Raw genomic sequence first — 23,141 nt, 5'->3', positions numbered from 1 at the left:
GAGTGTGTGTGGGAGAAAGGGAACCAGAGAGGGAGGTGGAAAGACAGAGGCAAAGAGTCCTTCACTCTGAGGTGGAGATGTCCCAGAATTGCAGAAGAACAAGTCAGTCAGTCAGTGATCATTAATTAAGCAGCGACTGTATTATGTGATAAACTTTGGGGATACAAAAGCCAGTCCCTGCCCTTGAGGATCTCACCATCTAATGGGGGAGACAACATGCAACAAGGCACAAACAAGGAGAGGGAAGGCACTAGAATTAAGAGGAGCTGGAACAGGCTTCCTGAAGAGGGTGGGGCTTTAGCTGGGACTTACAGGAAGCCAAGGAAGAGAAGAGGAGAGAGACTCAACACCAAGGTATTATCATAGTGAGATTAATATAGACAAAGTGCTTGGCAAACATTAAATGAAGGCAGCTTATTGTTATCCGCTCCATCCCACCCATCCCCTTCCAGGTAAGTGTGTGTGTGTGTGTACATCCTTCGTTGCCAAAGAAGACCAGGCCATCAGAGAAAGGATGACATGACTTGCACTTGACTCTGTTTTGAGTGAGAGAGGGCTGTGCAGGTCACCAGCCTCACTTCTCCTCCAGAGCCATCTGAATCCAGTGACCAGATATTCATCAGGATGACTGGAGATGACCCAGGATGAGGTAATTGGGGTTAAGTGACTTGCCCGAGGTCACACAGCTAGTGAGTGTCAAGCGTCTGAGGTGACATTTGAACTCAGGTCCTCCTGATTTCTATACTGGTGCTCTATCTACTGTACCACCTAGCTGCCCCATCCAGGTAAGTACCAGGTCATGGTTGACTGAGGGGCCAGCCTCAAAGAGTAATCCATCACAAATGGTCCAACCTCCAAAGGAAAGTCTCCTCCATGGACCTCCCTTTGCCTGGTCCTGTGGTAGCTGGCATTCATCTGATGTTCATATCAATGCCTTAACAGACTTGTGGAGGGCACAAACACAGGAAGCAGAGAAAGCACAGAGGTCCAAGCCAGAATCCCCATGGAGTATGACAGGATAGCAGGTACTGGAGAAAGCCAAAGACTACGAAAGCATAAAATGATGGATGTAAAGGATGATGTGTGGGCTTGGAAAATCAACCTCACAAGTACAAATTGGGGAATGGGGGGGAGGTATGATGAGAGGGCAAGTCTCTTGAAAGGGGGATGTGAGTTTCATGAACTGCAAAATCAGTGAGTCACTAACGTGATAGATATTGCTGCCAAGAAAGCCAGTGCCATTTTGCATTTAATTAAGAGGCATAGAGCTTCCGGGATGACAGAGGGGATGGTCCTGCTGCAGTCAGCCCCTGTCAGACATCATCCAGGGGAATGTGAGGAGGGGTAACAATGAGCTGGAGGGGAAGAAGGGTAAGGAAGGGTGATGGGGGTGGGGAGTAGGATGGGCAGGGCTACAAGTGCAAGCCACAGACAGCCATTGGAGTCAAAGAGAGTTCACGTGGTGGTCAGCGGGACAAAGGCCTAAAGCTTTCCACTCTCTCCAGCCAGCGAAGCCTCCCCAGTTGACCTAGAACAAAGGGTCTGCTATAGTGACATCTGAGCAGCTTTCCCACCTGAGTCTCTCAAGCCCTTTTCAGTCTGAAGAAGGAGAACTCAGAGGAGACTGACCTCAGCCATAGGCTATGATGAAAGGTCACCACTCCAATGAGGCCCCGACCTGACAATGGAACAGAGAGAGCCAGAGGAGACAAGAGACGAGATGGCAGAGAAAAGGTTCAGAGAAGCAGTCAGAGGAAACTTCTGAAAAAAAGTTCAAGGGGCAGACCTGACTCCTGCCCATTGAGCAAGAAATCCATGGACAGGTACTTATTAGGCACCTACTGTGTGTTAGGAACTGCACTGGAGATGGGGACACAAAGAGAGCAAATGGAACCATCCCAACTGAGGACCAGTATCCTGATGGGGGCTACATGAAAGACATAGGCACACAAAGGAAACACACGCACACACACACACACACACACACACACACATACACACACACACTTCAAGGTGACTAGAGATAAGGTGGTTTGGGGGAGGGCACTGGCAGGTGATGGGAGTGGGAAAGGCTTCAGCTTAGACACAGAGAGAGGGGCTCTGTGAGGTGGGAGCAAGGAGGGAGGGCATTCCAGGCATGCGGGAGGATCAGTGCAAAGGCATGGAGATCAGAGACCAGAAACAAAGGGTTGTCATGAGGGGCAGAGAGGAGACCACTTCAGTTGTATCACAATGCAGGAGAGGTAGTCCTGTCCAAGGAGATTGGAAAGGTAGTTTGGAGCCAGGTTGTTTGAGGTATTAAAATTTAATGCTGGAAACAATAGGGAGTCATCAGGACTGATTGAATAGAGAAGTAGCCTGCTCAGAACTGCACTTAAGGAAAATTCCTTTAGTAGGAGGATGGAGAATGGAGTAGAATGGAGAAAAACTCAAAGCTGGGAGACCAGTGAAGACGTGAGGATAGTTCTTTAGGCTAGAGGCAATCCAAACCTGCAATCAGGGCGGGAGTTGTGAGTTGTGAGAGGGGAGGAGAGGGGAGGGTTCTAAGGCTTCTGCTAGCTCTGACTCTGACTTTCTGAGAAGGGGGCTTCATAGCCCCTGGCTGGGGAGCTTAGCTGAACAACAGAAGAAAATGTAATTAGCTAAAGGCTGAGAATAATAGCTGCAATCCCCTCTGACTAATCACCCGCACTTCCGCTAGGGAGAAGAGGGCCTCGCTAGTCCCTCAGATAAGGACCCTGGACAGAGTGTCCCCAAATACCCTCAGCTTTGCCTCTGCAAGGGAGAGGCTTACAAAGCACAGTACTTCCAGCAGATGATGGAGGTGCACCCAAGAGCTATAACTGCAACTCCAGTGAATGTCATTTCTGGGATTACGTACTAGAGTTGCAAATATCCAAAAGAAAGAGGAGGACTTGGCAGGGACCAGTGAGACTCCCTATTGTGATCTCTGGCCCCATTAAAAGACACATTTTCTGGGGATAGAAAGGTGATGGGCCCTCATCTGGACAATGCAGCTCAGTTTAGAAAGGACATTGCTGAGCTGGAGAGTGTCCAGGGAAGGGACCTGGAATCTGTGACATATGAGGGATATTTGAAGGTCATTCATCGCTAAGGTCATTTGGTGTAGAGAAGAAGAGATTCAGGAGTACCTGAGGGCTGCCACATGAGGGGGAGTGAACTTATTCTGTCCCGACTGAGGACAGATCCGGAAGCAACAAGAGAGGATACAAGAAGGAAATTTTAGATTAGATGATATTTGGAAGAAAGATTCCCTGATACTGAGCTCTACAAACATCGGGCGAGGCTACTCCTCATGTCCTGGAGGCTTTCAGCAGTCCCAGATGTTTGTCCTGAGGTGTGGGTGGGACTGGGGTATCTCTCCCCCCTGCTCCCTCCCCACCGCCTCTGGTCCCCTGCAGCTCAGAGCAGTTGGGAGCAGGTAGTGGGATAGCCTTCTAAGTCTCTGCTCTTTTCACATGGACCCTCGTCCAGTCTCATCCCCCAGCCTTACACAATGAGCTCAGAAGGACTTTGCCAGACACCTCATTTAGCCCCAACATTCCAGGCTGTCAAGATCTTTTTCGATGCTGATTCTGTCATCGGGCACATTTGCTTTTCCTCCTACCCCTGTGTCAATCTCAGATTTGATAAGTTCGCCATCTGTGCGCTCTGGAGCCAAGCTTGTTCCAGGCGAGTCTGTGTTCTGAACCCCGCTCTGCAGAAAGCAGACAAAAGGAGCCATGGGGCCATGTCTTAGCAAAGAAAGAGATAGAGGAGGGGGAGGAGGAAGAGGAGGAGGAGGAGTTGGCCCTCCTGAATCTTTTCTTCTCTAGGTCAAATGGCCTTAGATGTGAATGGCCTTCAAACATCCCTCATATATTATGGATTCGAGGTCTCTTCTGGGGCTCTCTATTACCTACAAGAAGGAAGGGAAGGAGAGAGGGAGGGAGGGAGGGAGGGAGGGAGGGAGAAAAGAAGAGAGAGAAACCAAGAGGTCAAGAGCCAGAGATCCCCCGGAGGACCCTGGCCCAAGGCAGAGTGGACCCCTCCCTGGGATAGTACAAAGCTCTCCTCTTCCTGCCTGGAGTCTGGGGCCTGGCCCAGGTGACCCTAGGGCCACCTCCCTTTGGCTCCTATCTCTGCTCAGCCACTCTGGACACAAACAAAAAACCAAGCCCAGATGAGACAGGTTTTCCCACATCTTGAACCTCCTAATTTATGAAGTTTGTGTTCAAACCTTACTCACCAATAAACATGCCTTTCTCAGAGATGTGCCCAAGATAAAAATGCTCAACTTTCTGGGCGCATCTCCGAAGATCCTGGTGCTGGAAGATGCTTGTCACCAACCCTGAGCCAGCAAACCTCTTGCCAGGGAACAGCTCGGTGAGCTGGGTGCTCTCGACCCAGAAAGCCAGCCGGCGCCTGACAAAAGGAGCCCAGCTTTTGCCAAAGTCGCCTGCACAGACTCCATCTGTCCCAGCTTGGGGTGGGAGGAACAAGATGTGTCCCAAGCAGAAGGCAGCAAGGGGAGGTGACCAGAGTCAGTTGAGCTAAGCTTCTGGGGAAAGAGTGTGGTGCAAGGGAGAAAGACCAGTGAGCCCCCCAAACATCCCCACTGAGGATCAGATGTCTCAGAGCTGGAAGGGAGGTCAGCCCAGCATCTAGTCTGGGCCCTTTCACGTGCACGTTTTAGGCAAAAAAAGCATCCCCATTCTACAAATGGGGAAATTGAGACCCAGGAAAGTGATTGGTGACCACTCATGCTTCTAAGACAGTGGATAGAATGAAGACTTTGAGTCTGGAAGAGCTGAGTTCAAATCCTGCTCCTGACTCTCATTAGTGTTGACCCCCAAGGTGACCCCCAAGCCCAATGCCTTCAATGGAGCAGGGTTCCCAAGGTGGGCACCAAGGTGGGATGTCTGCCTGGGAGAAGTCCCAGCCATCCAAAGGGATGTAGACAGTTGTGGAAAGGAGAAGAAGTGGGGTGCAGGGGGAGGGCACCTGGAAACCTGGGTTTTGTGCCAGACCTCCTGCTGACTGGTTCTGGGGGTCAGATTTTGGAGCCTCAGTTTCCTCATCTGTAAAAATGAAGAAAAAACTGCACTGAGAGGCTACTGCACCAGGTGGTGAGTGGGCAGAATATTGGGCAAACTGCCAGGAAATTCAAGTCCTTATACAGACACTAGCTGTGTGACCTTGGGCAAGTCATTCTTTGGAAGAAGATTTTCCCTCTCTTAAATGGGGCCCATTGCCCTTGTCCTCCCTCCCTTGTAGGGGGCTGATGATGAAAGTCCTCTGCAAACCTCAGAGCACCATAGAAATGGGGGGGGGGAGGGTGCTGTGGTGATAAGGGACTGCAAAAGAGATGTCTGGGAAGACATTCCCAGTGAAGGGAAAGGTGCAAGCAAAGGTCCAGAGGTGGGAAATTATAGGGAGCCAACCACCAACAGGGAGGGAGGGCCACAGAGTTATGAATGTTGAGCTGAAGACAAGATTAGAGTGGGACCAGGTTGTGAAGGGCCTTGAATGCTAAGCCAAGGACCCAAGGCCTTCTTCAGTGAGCAATGGAGGGGCCATCAGGGTTTTGAGCAGGAACAATTTCCAGAAAAACTTATCTCTCCCCTAGAGCCCTCTTCCCTCTTATAATAACCTTCTTTGGGTTCTTGGGGCACCCTGCTTGCAGCACTGGGGAGCCTGAGTTTGCTGTATGGAGCTGGAGTCCAAAGGCCCAGGGAGGACAAGGCCTGTTCCCCACAAGGTTTATCTGTCAAATCCCCTGGCCCTGGAGCCTTCTGACCACCAGGCTGGCCAGCCTAGGTCACTGAGGCCAGGCTTAAGAACCTCCATGTCCCTGAGAACAAGCAAGAGGCTCCTGTCCTGACTGACCTTTGTGGAATCCCAGAAAATTCTTTGTTCTGCCTTTGAAGCCTCCCTCAATGCAGCCTGAGCTTTTGGATATTGTACTCCTGGCAGGATCACACTGAGTCCCATCACCCACCATTCTGGACTCAGTTTCCTGATCTATGAAATGAGGATAGGGGATGGGGAGGGGTGGACCCTCCCTCCTAATCTCCAGAGCCAGTTCCTACTGGCTCTGGACCAGATCCACCTGGATGGCACCCAGCAGCTGATGTGTATTTCTAGAGTTTAGTACAATATTATGCATGTTGGGTGGGAACGTCTGGCAGGCCCAGCGCATTGGCTTGGGACAATCGTGCATTGGCGTCTTGTTGGGACATGTTTTCCCAGGGTTCTGGGGCTTGGAGAGACGTATTCCAACATGGGATTTGTTGCTGAACATGAGCGCGACAGACAGCAAGCTCTTGGTCGCTTAGGAGGAGCTGGTGGCCCAGGAACCACCATGACAGCAGACCAGACTGAGGACCAGGCAGAAACTGGGGACCCTGAGCCCCCAGGCCTTACACACACACACACACACACACACACACACACACACACACGCACGCACGCACGCACACACGCACACATGCACACATACACACAAACACACGCACACTCATACTCACACAGAGATGCATACATAGACAAATACATAGAGACACACACATATAGACACACACACATTGGCACTCTGACTGGAGGTCATGCAACCTCCCCCAGGGCACAACTAGTGACAAGGAGCTCACTACTGCCCCGGCAGCCTCTGTCTCCTAGTAGGACACCCTGTGCTTGTGAGCTCCTCCTCATATCACACTAAAACCTATTTCTCTAAAAGTCCTGCCCATTGGTCCTCCTTCCAGAAGTCTCTGGGAACCAGGCAGAACAAGATGCCCTCCCTAGTCATCCCACGGGCACCTCACCCTGTCAGATCCCTGGTCCCTTATGATCCCCCAGGTCTTGTGCTCAGGCTTCAGACTTAAATTTCTTCACCCCTGGCACAGAAAGGAGTCAGTCACCTATAGAGTGACCAGAGGGTGACATAGAGAAAATCCATCCCAAGGGTGTCTCTAAGCTGGGCCAGGGACGAGAGTCTTAAGCTCCAGAGTTCCCTGCTGGCTGGATGTTGAGTCCAAAAGCTGGATTCTCTCACAATTTCCAGCAACTTTCAGGCTGGGCAGCTTCGTGGGGCTCAAGCCTCCATGCTAAGGGATTGCTTTGGGGTCTCCCAGAACAGGATCCAAGCAGCAGAAGGCAAGCCCCAGCTGCCATGGCCAGCCAGGAACAAGTCAGCATCACTGAGCCTCCCCCACCCTCTCCCCGAGCCTGCGGTCTGCCCCCCAAGGGCCACACATGGAGCAGAGCAGGCCAGAGGAGAAAGCCTTGCCAACGTGGAAGAGCCACAGAAAATGATCTTTCTCTTTTTTAATATCGCACATCTTAGACTCCTATCTGGGGCAATTTTTTGAAGTGAGTTGATAAATAATTGAGACTGGTATCTCAGCACCTCTCCCTGCATATAAAAAGGCAATCTGACTTAATGATATGTTGCAAAGATCATATTAAACAATCCCCCAGGGCATGGATGGAGCCTGTCAGGCTTAATGAAAAGCCCGAGGACAGCCCTGGAATTCCTATGAACAGGATCCTGGATGGGGAGCCGACGGCATCTCCACCCCTAAGCCCCCAGTGTCCTGGGGCTGCCAAGGCAGGAGAGCAGGGGTATGGGGGGATGGCTTAGTTCAGAGTGCCAGTTAGCAGCTGCTCATGAGCATGAGTGAGGCTTGTGAAAATCCTGGGAACCACAGCCCTGGACCCAGCCAAGTGCCTTTTCCCCTCTGCTCATCAGGGCCTGCCCTGGGGCTAAGTCAGGGTGTCCCTCTGCTGGGCCCCCATCACCCTTGGAAAGCCCAGCCTCAAAGAGGACAGAGGGAAGGCCCATCCATCATGGGACTGAAGATAAGACACAAGATGCCCCTTAGCCCAGGCAGTGTGTTTGTGTGTGCATGTATGTGTGCACATGTGTGCATGTGTTGTGTTCGTGTGTGTGCGTGTGCACGTGTGTGTGTGTGTGTGTGTGTGTGCATGTATGGGGGGGAGGCCCCTTCTGGTGCCACCCGCCCTGCTGTAGCCTCAGACACTGACTGGGCAGCCAGGGCATCAGAATGGTAAGGAGGTGAAGACACATTTCTAGAGCTCCTACTTCAGTGCGCTAAACACATTTACAATTATTATCTCAGCGGATCCTCACAAAAACCCTGAGAGACAGGCACCATTGTTATCCCCATTTTACAGATAAGGAAACTGAGGCCAAGGAAGATGAAATGACTGGCCCAGAGCCACATAGCTATAAATGTCTGAGGTCAGACTTGAGCTTGGATTTTCCTGACCCCAGGCCCAACACTCTCTTTCCCGTGCTCCCAGCCACCTCTAAATCAGAACAGTGTGTCAGGGTGTCACTGAAGCAGGCAAGGGCCCAGGAATGAGGGGATCAGGTAAAAGAAGTAGGAAGTCAGCCCCCCAATCCCTAATTTAATCCCCAAAGTAGAAGTGGGGGGGAAATGGGGGCTGTTCTTATTTTCAAAGAAGGAAAAAGAATGAAGACTGCAGAATATGGGCCAATGGTCTTGACTTTGATTCCTGAGAAAATTCTAGACCTGTTAGTAAAGGGGCAATTGGTAAACCTCTGACAAAGGAGCCAAAGCAGCGAAGACAACATGGCATCATCAGGAATGGGCAGGGCCAGACTGGCCCCTTTAGCTTTCTGAGTAAGGAAAGGAAGCACATATAGAACTTTATATTATGGAGACTTGCTCCATGTTTGAGTAAGTGTCTCATGCTCTTCTCATGAAAAGAGAAGATGGGCACACATCGTGGGCAGGTGTGGCTGGACAAGAGCACAGTTAGGTGGGTTCAGAAATGGTACACAGGTCACACTCAAAGAGAAGTCATTAATGATCCAGTCGTAACTGAGCAAGTCTCCAGTGGAGCGCCCCAGGGATCTGTGGTTGCCCTGAGTTGTTTGACATTGGCATCGTTTGGCTAAAGGCATCAATCAATGATGGAAATCTGCAGACAACACACATGACAATAGTCAGGATCCAAAAAGGATTTCAGAAACTGGGGGGACCATGTAGCCTAAGACAAAATTCCCAGGGATGAATTTAAAGTCTTACTCCTGGGCTCAGCCAACGATTTTACCGATATGGAGGAGAGTTGAAGCAAGACAGCTATCTGCTGGAACAAAGTTCTAAGAGCCTCCATGGACTAGGAATTGCATGGGAGTCAGTCATGTGATATACTAGGCAGGAAAGTCAATGAATCTTAGAGTTCATAGAGGGAATCACTGGGTCCAGGAGGAGGCAGGAGAGAGACCTTGTGTCCTCTATCTTGGAGAGATGCCATCTGGAAGATTGGTTTCCACTCTAGGAATCACGTTGTAGAGGAGATGAGCTGGAGAGGGTTCAGAGGAAAGGGAGACAGGATGGAGTAGGGCCTTGAAGTCTTGCCATGTAGGAAGAAACTGGGTGTGTTGATCCCAGATTCAGGGCAGCGAGGCCTGGCTGGATTTGAAGGTGGAAGACAAAGAGAGGCTGGTTTAGGGTCTTTAGAAGCAAAACCTTCTGAATCCTTGGATTGAACCAAAAGGAAATGAGAGTTTCTGAGCTTCCTCTCCTCCAGAGGTCTTCAAGCAAAGGTCACAGATTCTAGGATGTTAAAGAGATGTTCTTGCTTAGGAACTATGGTGGGACTGGAGTCTCTCCCAGCTCTTTCCCTGGGGAATTCATTTCCCAGCTCTGAGAGTCTCAGAGAAGGAAGGGTGTCTCAGGTATGGAGGGGATTGCCTGTGCAAATACACAGAGGTGAGAGATGAACATTTCCTCGGAACATAGAAAGTCCAAGGGATGTCATGTGCATTAAGACTGGAAAAGTAGAGTAAGCTCCCAAGGGAGGAGATGACAGAGAGAGGAGAGAAGACGGAAAGGTCCATCTCCCACAAAGTAAAGAAACAGTTCAGTTAGAAATCATCCCTGTTGTCCAAATGAGAAGGGATGTGATGGACCCAATGTCAGTGAGGAGTTTGGACTCCAGTGCAAGCCTCATGGGGCTGCCCACCAGCCTGAAGTTGCTGAGGATAGTGGGCACCTAAGGGCTATAGAGGAGGCCTCTTGGCTCATGTGTTCTTCTGGCCTCAGCTGGACCCAAGGCCTCCTGGGATTCTGGTCATGGCTGTCAGCAGTGCCAGCAAGAAAGGAAAGCAGTGACCAGAGAACCAGCCCAGGGCTAGTGGGGAGTTCTGAAATCCTTCATTGACCATTCTGGAGGGCAATTGGAATGTGGAGCCCACTGTTAGTGGAAGCACAAGGAGCCCCTATGGACCCTAGTCCCCTCCCCACCTGGATCCCACTTCCATCACAACCTCTCTCCAGGAGGGCGCCCCTCTCCTGCCCATTCAGCCTGGTGTTCCCTCATCCAGTCCCTGGCCTTTGGTTCAACCCAGTGCTTACCCCATCCAGCCTGGTGCTCCCCCATCCAGTTTAAATATCTTGGAGGCTGATTAAAACTTCTTTGGATTTTTAAAATCACAGATCCTGGGAGAGATGCTTCAGAAATTGTATTAGGAGATTAGAAAGATGCAAGTCCACTTCCCAGGAAGATTATATAGAATATTCAATCATTCTGGTTGCACACAAGACCCATGGAGACATTGTCCCAGACTCTAGGCTTCCTGCCATCAGGCCTCCTCCAGCAGCTGCCCAGACCCAGCAAGGACCACAGTGGGACATATGTGGGTTCAGCCCTGCAAATGCATCCATCGGTGAGAGCAGAGGCCTCCTTCCTGACCTAGAGGGAAAAGATGAGGCTCTGGGAGAGCGCTTGGATTTAATAGAGACAGGCCAGGATATGGAGCCGGCTTTCTCAGAACTTCAAACCACTCTCCACCTCACAAGAAGTCACAGGGTTCGGCTCCTAGCCCCCTCCTTACAGGCAATGCCCAGTGCTCCACTGCCTGAGGGCAGAACTGCAGTACCAGCAGCAAGAGACAGCCACAGATGGTGGAGAAAACCAGAAATGAAGACTTAGTTTTTGTCCTGGCCCCCGCTGTCATCATCTCCTGACAAGCTGGCAGGTCCTAACCCTAAGTGTGTTCCAGAGCCCCCTGGGGCTCTTTCCCATGACCAGAGCCACAGGGTGGGTCCCAGATGAGGCAGACTCTGAATGCAGCACTGATCTATCCACTTTGCTGCCACAGCACAAGAAGACAATGTTTAATTCCTTCTTTCCCAGCCACAGAACCAAGTGAGGCATTTAAGAGCTAGAAAGACCTGGGAAAGCATCTAATACAACCAAGTCTCTTGATAGGTGAGGAAACTGAGGCACACAGAGGGAAGAGTTTGGAATAATCAAGGCCACACATTCTCCAGGTTCTACAGGTAAGGAGTGTCAAAGCTGGGATTTGACTTAAGCCCAAAGCTCCATAAGCCCCATCCCTGACTCCTTAGCCAGTGAGAGAAGCAGAAGTCAGCTCAGGTAAGGCACAGAATCCTTGAGTCTTTGATGAGCCCCTTAAGGGAACCTCAGATCCTGAGTGACCCTAGCATGGCCTCATGATGTTTGTGATACATGGGCTTTACCACCCAGGCCCTCATGTCTCCCTCCTGCCCCTCCAAGGGGGTGGTGACTTCTTTGGAGGCAGTGACGACTCCTCCTCATCTCCCCTGACCCACCCACCATACCTTCATTAGAAATAAAGTCTCTGTCCTCTAATCCCCAGTAGATTTTCAGGACGCCCTCTCAAGTACATGCCATGCTCAGCCTGGTGTCACAGACTCACCCTCTGAGATCACTGGATCTCAGAGCTGGGACAGAGCCTAGAGGCCATCCTCTCCAGCCCTGGCCAAATATCTCCAACATCCCTGACTGGGATGCTTGGAGAGCTCTGAAACCTCCTACTCCCTAAGAAAGCCCCATCCATTCTGAGATTGTCTGATCATTAGAAATGTTGGGAAAGGCAGGCAGAGGATTCAGGAAGAAAGATCATGAGTTCAGCTTTGGACATGTTGAGTTTAAGATGTCTACTGGATATCCAGTTCAAAATGTCTGAAGGGCAGTTGTAGATGCAAGATTGGAGATCAGCAGAGAGACTGAGGCAGGAAACTTGTATCTGACAATCATCAGCAGAGATGGTCATTAAATCCATGGGAGCTGGTGAGGTCACTAAGTGAAGCAGGATGGAGTGAGAAGAGAAGGGGCCCTGGACAGGACCCTGAGGGACCGCTATGGTTAGAGGGTGAGATCTGGAGGAGGGTCCAGCCAAGGAGACAGAGGAGAAGTGGTCAGAGAGGGAGGAGGAGAACTGGGAGGTGGGAGTATCCAGAAAACCTAGAGAAAAGAGAGGGTCTGAGAGGAAAGAGTGACCAACAGTATCTAAGGCTGAAGAAAAGTCAAAGAGAATAAGGATTGAGAAAAGGCCATTGGACTGGTCAACGAAGAGATCACTGGTAATTTTGGAGAGGGCAGTGGTGGAATGATGAGGTAGATAGATGGACCACAAGGGGTTACAAAGAGAGGGAGAGAAGACAGTGAAGGCCAGAGAGAGGTGATGAATGCTAGTAAAGTGAGGACAGCAAAGAGTGAGGCTTGGGCTTTTTCAGGGGTAGGGGAGACACAGGTACCTTTGTAGGTAGCAGAGAAGGAATCAATAGATGGCAAGCAAACAAAAATTGATGATGGTAGGCAATCTCCTGGAAGAGGCAAGATAGGATGGGACAAAGGCACATTGGGAGAGCTGGCCTTGGCAAAGGGAAGGGTCACCTCTTCATCAGAGCCTGGAGTGAAGGAAGAAATCATGGGAAATGATGTCAGGAGCATGTGGAAGGAAGAGAAGATGGCAAATGGCCTTGATGTGAGGGGAGGTGTAAGATGCTTGTCGGAGGAGGCAGTGAGATACCTTAGGAGGCCAAAGGATTGGGAGCAGCCACTGCGGAGCGTGGGCCAGGAAGCCACTTACAGAGGGGAAGAAGGATTGCCTTGCTGCAGTGAGGGCCTGGCTGAGCTCAAAGAACAAAACTTTGAGCAAGTAAGCCTGCTTGGGGGGGGGGGGGGGGGCGGGGATCTGCTTGGGGGTCGTTCAGGAGATGAGAATCTAGGGCAGCAGAGAAGGGGAGGGGCTTTCATCAAATGCAGCCAAAGTGTTCATCTGTTCTGCCTGACAACACGGATCTGCACAAAGGAGGGGCTCAGGCTCAGGAGGGGGCAGGGGTATTGGTGGGAAGTGATAGATATGAGAAAAAAGGCACATCAGGAAAACCTTTTTAAAATGTGCTGAAGGAAAAAATTAAGAGCAGTGGGGGATATAGCAAATTTAGCACAGCCTTATTAAACTTGATATATACATGTATTATGTATTATATTTCTTTTTTTTAAGACTTGTAGCAAAAGGTCAAAATTCTTCTCTTTTTTAAAATTGTGCTTCAGGATAACCCTCAGACCACATAAACGGGAGCGTCCCGCTGAGCTGCCAGCAGCCCTGAGGTCTGCATCCTCAACTTTGCCCTTGACAGAGGCTGCTATGTTTTCTTACATTACATGGATTCCTCCATCCACCCTAGGGTCCAGTTGTGGGCTGTACCTTCAGGAAGGGGGCCTACAAGCTGGGGAGAATCCTGAGGATCCAGGGCAGGGATGGGCCCAGCATTCATAGACCAATCAATCATTCATTCATTCATTCATTCCACAAGCACCAAGGCTCCTGCCATTCGCCAGGCCATCGCACTAGAGGCCCTCCAGGAGACTGCTCTTGACTGGGGCAGAGGGAATGGACATAAATAAGGTTACACATGCAAAGCAATACAAGACAATGAGGGAGGGGGGACATGGCCAACTTGGGGGATCCAGAAAGGGGAAGAAGACAAGGGACCAACTCTGGGGCCACCCATTCTGCACATCCTCAGAGGCCAGCTAGGTTGCCAAGAGATGGGGAGGGGAAGGGGAGAAGCACACATATCACCTGCTGTGGCCTCCTCCACTTTACAAATATCACCTCACTTGATCCCTACAACCAACCTGGGAGGCAGGGACCATTTTATCCCCACTTTATAATCAAGGAAACTGAGAGAAAAGCAGTGAAATTATTTGTCCATGGTCACACAGCTGGTAAGTATCTGAGGCTGGATTTGAACCTGGGACTTCCTGACTCCAGGCTCAGCGTCCCTCCTGTGGAGGAAGGGTCAGACTTGATGGGCTCTGCTGAGGCTGGTCGACCCAGCGGCAGCGCCTTTCCCCCAGCCATGGGCGCTGCTCTTCTCTGGCTGGCTGGGCTGGCAGGCGCAGCTACATGCTGTACCTACTGAGGCAAGAAGTCTTTCTGTTCTCAGATCATTATTGACATCCTGACATTTGTCATCTCCTTTCATAGCCAGGAAATCGGCTTTATCTGTAAATGTCACCGTGTCATTTATTCATGAAAGGGGCCACCTTCCCGAAATAGCCAACTCGGCTTAGAATGGGAGCCAGGCTCTCTGCACAGTGGGTAATCCTCCAGAAAAGTTTACTGCTGAGAAATGCTTTTTAGAAATGTTTTATTGGGGTTTCTTGGCCTTAACTGACAACCTTGCAGGCAGAATGGAGCTCTGTGTTCGTGAAAATTAAATCCCACTGTTGTACAGGGGAGAAAATTGTTGGGATTAGAAGAAGGAAAGGCCTTTCTGTCACCGCGTTTGGGCCGTGATATTAACGGATTGCAATTTACCAAGAGAGAATGTCATCATCAGATTTTTGTCAAAGCCTTCAAGAGGACTTTTTCATACTGTTTCCACAAGAATCCTCACGTGCTCAAGAACTCTCAGTTACTGCTGGGGTCATGGAGAGAGCTTTGAGTTTGGGGTCAGAGGAGGGGGGTTCGAGTGCTGCCTTGTGACCCTGGGTGAGTCACACTGCTTTGGCTCACCACATGCACTGGGGGGTTGCAAGGCTCCCTCCTTGCCTCCTGTCTCTGGGGTGATGCTTGGTTTGGAACCATCAATGGGACAGTCCAATTAGGCCAGTTAGGCCTATCCCTGCACCTTCTTCCCAAAAGGAAAGGGGATTTCTTTATCCGGTTTACAAATCATGAAAGGAGCTGCCATATTACCCTTTCCTCACCCCTCCTCCACCAGAATTGCTCTCTCCATGAACGTCAAGGAATCAGGCCATTTGGGAAGGGAAATTGAGAATTTTCAGGAAACTCCTCCAGGTTTTAGGGAGGAAGTTGATCCCACCAATGCTGATCTGCGCAGGTTTCTCACGCATCACATCTCATGTCACATCAGTCACGGACCCAAAGTCCAGTCTTTGTGTTTAGGGCAAGTTCCAAATTGTGGAATGTGGAAGACAAGTGAGCCTACACTCATGCACAGAGGTTAACTATGATCCAAGAATGCTTACATATAGTCAATCAACAAACATTCAATAAATATCTGCTTACCATGTGTCTGACCCTGGGAATCTGGGAGTACAAAGGAAAACATTAAGTGAGCTTGATTGACTAGTCTGAGGAGTCTATGCCATCCCCCAGGCCATCGCACTTCTCCCCTTCACCTCTTATCGCACTCTTCCTTCAAGAGGCTGCTCAAGCAGTAAAGGTTCCTGCAGGAAATCTTTCCTGTCCCCCTACTGCTTGCATCCTCCTTTTTCCTTGTATTTATTTGTTATTGTTATTTAGGGGAGACTCTTTGTGTCCCCGTTTGAGGTTTTCTTGGCAGAGATACTGAAGCGGTTTGCCATTTCCTTCTCTAGCTCATTTTACAGATAAGGAAACTGAGGCAACCAAGGTGATGTGACTTGGCCAGGCTCATACAGCTGGTGAGCATCTGAGACCAGCTTAGAACTCAGAGATGAGTGGGTTTCAGCCTACGACTCCTGCCATGGCGCCACCTAGCTGTATCTATTTATTTTGCATTTATTCTCTTTATAATAATCTTGTAGAAATGTGTGTGTGTTTCTGTGTCTCTCTTCCTCCCCCAGTAGAATATAAGCTCTTTCCAAGTAGTGTACAAGTAATAGTATTACTAACACAGCGCTGGAACAAAGTCGGTGCTTAATACGTGCAGTCATGCTGATTGATTACTTAGTTGATTGACTAACTAAGGCTGAGTAAAATGATCAAATCCCCACCTCAGATTTCTCTTCACCAGGACAGATATCTTCACTAGTTCTGGTAGCTATTAGGTCACTTTGGTTATAGCAGAGAGTCCCTCCAAGGAAAGATAAAATCAGTCTAGGAGGGTAGACCAGAGCCAGACTGGAGAGAGTCTTCAGTATTTTATCCTAGAACCACTGTAGAATCTCAGGGTTCAAATCTCAGGTTCAAAGGGACTGCAGAGGATGAACAGTCAGTCATATTTGAAGAAGGATTCTCCCTACACTGTGTGGCCACTCAGTCCATGCTGAAGCTTTGCCCAATAGAAAAGGGGTATGTGCCCCCTCCTGAGGCAATCCACTTCTCAGTATCTCTTAGTCAGGAAACTTTGACTTCCCGCAAGCTGACATATCCCCTCTGCATCTTTATAAATCCCCAGAGCTGATCAGCATATGAGAGGCAGTATGACCACTCTCACCTAGACCAGAAACACCTCTTCAACATGCCTCTTGTTTCCCTCCTTCCTTGGGTAGACCATTCCTCTTAGGAACAGCCCTGATTTTTAAGAATGATCCTTGCGGTCCTACAGAAAACTGTCCACTGCCATGAGAGCCCAGCTTCTCCTAACTCCCAGTTAGAGCTTTACCTTCAATTATCTTCTGCCTCACTTTTCTCTCACTGTGTCATAAGCTTCTCTATTTCCCTTCAAAGTTCTCTGACTTTTCAAATTCAAGAGTAATCTTCATGAAAACGAGCACCAAGTTTTCCATTAATCCAAAGCCTGCCTTCATCTCTCTGTCCAATCTTGCTTTTCAGAACTGCTGAAGCAAACGCTCAGTGACTCAGTCCCACACTAGACTGTCCTTGTAGAACCTTCTCCTTCCATTGAATTGGTGATTGCTGCTCCCAAGCATGACATATTGAGGTCATTTCAGTTTGTTTCACCCTCTCCTTAGCTCTCACCTTCACCCCTTCTTTAGCCTCCATGTTTCTCCTAGATTGCCTCACTGGAATGATTCAAAGAAGTGTAGAAGAGAGATAGAAACAGAAATAGAGGCAAAAAAAAGAGACGTAGGGAGAGAGAGATGTCGAAAAGACAGAGGAAAAAGAGAGAGAGAGAGAGAAAGACAGAGAGAGAGAAGAGGGGGAGAGAGAGGGGGAGAAGAAGGGAAGAAAAGAAGGAGAGAGACAGAGACAGAGAGATGGGGGGGGAGGGAGGGAGAAAGAGGAGTCAGCACCTTGGAGAGCAGGATAAATATTGAACAAGTCCTGGGGAACAGAGGCAAGAAAGTAAGGCAAAAAGGAGGGGAGAGTTGTGTCTGGTAGACCAGTTGGCCCAAGTCCCCTTCCAGCTTTTTGACAGGATAGGAAGGGAGGGATTTAATTTCAGATTCTGCCTATGGTCTTCACTGTCTTCTGACCACTCACCCTTCTGAGCTTGAATTACCACCTGGAAAAACTGGATAGTGAGACCTGTTGCACCTACCTCACACATGATTATGCAAATAAAATGAGATGATAATGATTATTGTCATTATTATTGTAGCTAACATAACATTTGCAAAGTGCTATAAAAATTTCATTTTATCTTCACAACAACCCTAGGAGAGAAGGGCTATTGTTATCCCCACTTTACAGATAAGGAAACTTGAGGTGGACAGAGGTTTAGTGGCTTGCCCAAAGTCACACAGCCAGTAAGCATCTGAGGCTCAACTGAAACTCAGGTCTGGCTGATTGCAGGTCCACTGGCCCTGCTCTATCCACTGCACCTAACTTCCATTATGGAAGATGCTTTGCAAATCTACAAGGGCTGTTCTTACTGGCTGTGTGACCCTAAAATTTTAGAGCTGAAAGTACCTCCAGGGAAAGTTTGCTCTTTCAGGTATGCCGTACACTTTATGTATGTTACCTCCTTTGATCTTCACAACAATCCTGGGAGGCAGGTGATATTGTTATCCCTATTTTACATATGAGGTAACTGATTCTGAGAGAGATTCAATGATTTGCCCAGGGTCACACAGATAGTCCACATCGGAGACTGGTTTTGAGCTTTTTGACTCTGGGTTCAGAGCAGTGTTGCTTCTGTGAGTCTATGATGTCCACATCCTCAGTGCCTTGTCCTGTCCCCTTTTCACTCCTTGAGGCAAAACTCCGTCCACCTTCAGGGGCCTCATTCCTTCATGCGTTCTTTCTACTCTCCCAGGTGCCATAATTTTCTTTAAGGAAAAGATTTGGAATTTACCAAAACTAAAGTGGGAATGACTGATAATAGTTTAAAGGAGAAACTGACATTTAACTGGACCCCAAGCTTTCAGTTAAAGGGACAAGTTTTGAGGGGAGAGTTTCAGGCATCAGCTGGCAGGTACAAAAATAACTTGGGGTCAGGGGGCAGCCTTCATAGCACCCTTGTAGGAGGACAGGTACATCTTCCTATGTCTGAAACAGCCCTCTCCTACTATGTATCTGCAACTAGTAAAGAGTTTAAGACCTCCAAGGGACCAACAGCTCCCCCACAAACTGCCACAGACTCGGGTACAGGCAGGATGTGTTTCTCTATAGGTTGCTAAGCAGGATAGAGAGCAGAGCACCAGGACCTTCTGTCTAAAACCCTCTCAGCATCCCAGGCTCCAGGAGAAGCCAGGTAAGCAGGCAGGCTTCCAAGAGTCTGGTTTCCTCTTATTCTTGAAGCAGTGAAAGGCATTCTGGTCTGGAAGAGAGAAGAGGAGGTTTGGAAGTGGAGCTCTCAGACCCTTATCTTCTCACCATGGACAGCTCCAACTCTACCTCTCTACCTCTAGAAGGGCAGATTCAAGGAGGCATCCCAGTGCCCAACTGGGTAGAGGGGGAAGGCAGGGAAACCAAGGGGTCTGAGACGGAAGCTACAAAAAGAAGCAGAACCAGAGACCTGGACAAGGAGAAAATGGGGATCTGGGAGACTGAGCTGGAGAGAGGGCGAGGGAATGACTTGTGTCTGCCGCGTCCCCTCCCTTGGTAGCTGATCACCCATCTTCCTGCCTTTGTACAGTCTGACAGAATGGGAGGCTCTCCCTCCTCTCCTCTACAGAACAGAATCCTGGTTTTCATTGAGTGTGCTGCTTTCTACAAGAAGTCTGCCCTGACCGTCTGCAATGCCCCAGCCCATTCTCACCATATTACCTTGTGCTTACTTATCGGGTCCATAGGGGCCACCATTCCTTCATTTTACAGGGTAGGGAACTGAGGTTTGGAGGCCTTGTTGGGTCACACAGGTCGTGCCTGAGGTGATATTCAAACCCAGGTCTTCTGATTCCAAACTCAGCACGTTTTTACTGTACCATGCTATTCCCAATTATGTGCATACATTTTAATTTACTTCTGTCAAATATACATATATATGTGTATATATACATATGCATTATACATAATATATACATACATACGTATCCTTCAGCCCAAGAATGTAATGTCCTTGAGGGCAGGGACACTTTGTTTTGTCTTGGAATGTCCACCATAAGACATGCCGTCGTACAAAGCAATTCTCGGACAGACGGATGGAAGGATGGACAGACAAATGAATGAATGAATGAACGACTTTGTTAGATTGTGCACCCCTTGGAGGATGAACTCTGAGGTTCAGCATCGCTGCCTCCCCAGCACCAGCACCGAGCAAGGGGGTCCTGCCTGGGCACAGTAAATGGAATCAAATTGAAAGGAGCTGAGTTGGCTTGGGCCATCGGAGGGAGTGGGGGCTGGCGGAGAGGGGGCAACTCCCTGTGCACCCACTAGCTCGGCCTCCTGCCTCCTGGGGCTCTGCCCTCTCTCCCTGACCCCAGAGGTTCAGGATGGTCTTGGTTCCTGCTCCACAAGCCCCATGTCAGTGGCAGGGGCTCCCAGGGGGCTGCAAGCACAGAAGCCTGCAGGAGCCCCTTCTGGAAAACTGAACAAAGCAGGCACACACATACACACACACATACACATACCACACACACACAACTGACACATACTATACACATATACCAGATACACATACTACACACATACACACACATACACACCACACATAACTTACACACACTACACACATACACCAGATACACACACCAGACACACCACACACATACCACATACACACATACCACACACACACACACAACTGACACATACTACACACGTACACCAGATACACACACCAGACACACCACACACATACCACATACACATACACACATACACACACCACACACACACAACTGACACATACTACGCGCATACACATACCAGACACACCACACACATACCACATACACATACACACACATACACAACTGACACATACTATGCACATACACCAGATACACACACCAGACATACCACACACATACCACATACACATACACACACCACACACACACAACTGACACATACTACGTGCATACACACACCAGACACACCACACACATACCACATACACATACACACACATACACAACTGACACATACTATGCACATACACCAGATACACACACATACACACCACACACAGCTGACACATACTACACACATACACCAGATACACACACCAGACACACCACACACATACAGCACATACATACCACACATACCACATACACACAGACTCCACATATATTCACATCACACACACACCACACACACACAACTGACACATACTACACACATACACCAGATACACACACCAGATACACCAGACACATACCACATACACATACACACACACAACTGACACATACTGCACACATACACCAGATACACACACCAGACACACCACACACATACAGCACATACATACCACACATGCCACATACACACAGACTCCACATATATGCACATCACACACATACCACACACACATATCACACACACACAAGAACTAACCAGCACATTATGAAGCACATCTCGTCCCCAGCCAATGTCCCCATTTCCCTGCAGCGCTGATTATGTTAGAGTCGATGGCAGCTGATGGGATCTGACGGTTTCCTAGGCAACCCCCTCCCCTCCTCAAGCCCCCATCCCTACTGGACTCCACTTAGGGATGGATAATATCTCTAAGCAGGAAGGATCTATTGTGAACCTCTCACTGCCTGGGCTGCAGCCCATCTGACCCTCCCCAAGCTCTTAGATGGACAATGACCAGAAGAAGGGTTCCCAACCCCCTGGGCTTCTCTTAAACTGACCTTAGGTCTGAGACACAGTGGGGGACAAAGGAGAAAGCCTGGGCCTGTAGGCAGAGGATGGGGCTTTGAGTGGCTGGGCATCTCCTAGCTAACTCTTAACATAATGCCTGGCACAGAGGTCCTTTCCATGTTCTGGGCCTCAGTTTCCCTCTCTTCAAGATGAGAGAGCTGACCTGGGCTGCCCCTTCCAGTTTCTGGATACCACTACAGAGCTCTTTGATTTTTGAGGAAGCCCCTCAGTTTCTTCCCCTCTAAAGGACCTGAACACACCAGACAGCTCTTAAGATTCCCCTAGTTCTGTCTGTTGTAGACTCTGTCAGGTGGAGACAAAAGAAAAGCTATTGCAAGAGAGGAGTCCAGAGACCTGGGTCCAAGTCCTGCCTCTGACAGGCCCAGGTTGTGAGGGTCTAGGCAGGTGAGTCCAAGACCTCCACCCCTATTTCTTCATGCACGTAAATGTCAACCTTCAGGTTAGAGCACGGTCGGGGGACAGGGGAGGCAGTCACCTCCAATGACATGGGCAGGCAAAGGGCTTTATAAGCACTGCAGAGTAGTGGATTGCTGGCCTAATAGCCCTGCTCTCAGGGAGCTCCAGGGCTCTGAGTCTGGTCTCTGACTCTAAGCTGATTTTCTGACATTTCCATCTTAGACTTGTAGAGTTTCCCAATTCAAGTCCCCCTAGGCTACCAGTAGAAAGACCCTTGGGCCAGCAGAGCAAGGGGAAGGCAGGTTTGCCTGTGGAGGGGGGCCAGGGCGTTGGACTGGAGAGGTACTAGCTGGTCCTTGCGCTTCATTCCCAGAATCCTGAGGAGGCGGTGAGCTCGGGCTCCTCCAGGGTCTCTGCTCCCAAGCTAGCAGGGCCAGGACCCCACTGAGGGAAAGCTCCCAACCCCCAGGCATATGCCAGAGCTGACTGCCCCTCCAGGAAGGGAGTCCCCCCCTTGGGTGGGATTCAGACCCAAATACGATTTATAATCTGCTGAAATCGCTGCTCTTCTCTGGAGGTCTGATTGCATTAGCATCTCCTCGGGCTGGGCTGATTGGAGCTCTTTAGGGTTCCCTTTTACAGCTGTCACCGGAACCAATCAGATTATATTGAGGGCAGGATGTGTGTGTGTGTGTGTGTGTGTGTGTGTGTGTGTGTGTGTGTGTGTGTGAGTGTGAGAGAGAATATGTGAGTGATTGTGTGAGTGTGTGTATGAGAGTGTATATGTGTGAGTGTGTGTGTTTGTGTGTGTGCGAGTGTGTGAGTGACTGTGTGAGTGTGTGTATGAGAGTGTATGTGTGTGAGAGTGTGAAAGTGTATGTGTGTGTGTGACTGTGTGATGTGAGGGGCTGTGTGTGAGAATGCATGTGTGTATGAGCATATGTATGTGTGTGTGAATGTGCGAGTGAGTGATTGTGTGTATGCAGGTGTGTGTATTTGAGTGTATCAGAGTGTGTATATGCACGCACGCACACACACATGTACTGGGGGAGGGCAGATCCAAAGACTGAATGTCTCCACCAACCCTAAGCTCCACTCCTTCAGGAGCATCCAATGAGGCATCTTCACTGGTCTTGGCCAAAGAAAAAGCATAGGTGGGGACTCAGTGGGCTGCTGAGGCCTGCTGAGCCCTGGGGGGAAGGAAGGGGGAGGCCTGGGTCCTGCGAGAATGGAGACCCTATCAAATACTCCTCTAAACCTTGGCCAAAGGGCAAACAAAGGAGCCACTGAAGGTTCTGCATTTTAGACATGAGAGACTCATTTTCTGGAAAGTTCAGATCCAGGAGCCACTTTGGACTCCAGAACTCAGAACCTCCAAGACCTCAGGGGAGTAGCTAGAGGGAGGAGCTGCTCCTGTCCTCAGGTGGCTCCAACTGGGTCACTGTTACCACGGTAATGGGAGAGGAGGCTGGAAAGCTGAGTCTGGTAAATTAGGGCAGAC

The sequence above is a fragment of the Notamacropus eugenii genome, chromosome 1 (genome assembly GCF_028372415.1).
Source record: "Notamacropus eugenii isolate mMacEug1 chromosome 1, mMacEug1.pri_v2, whole genome shotgun sequence".
Lineage (NCBI taxonomy): Eukaryota > Metazoa > Chordata > Mammalia > Diprotodontia > Macropodidae > Notamacropus > Notamacropus eugenii.
The sequence above is the reverse complement of the archived record's forward strand: the minus strand, read 5'-3'. Positions refer to the sequence as shown.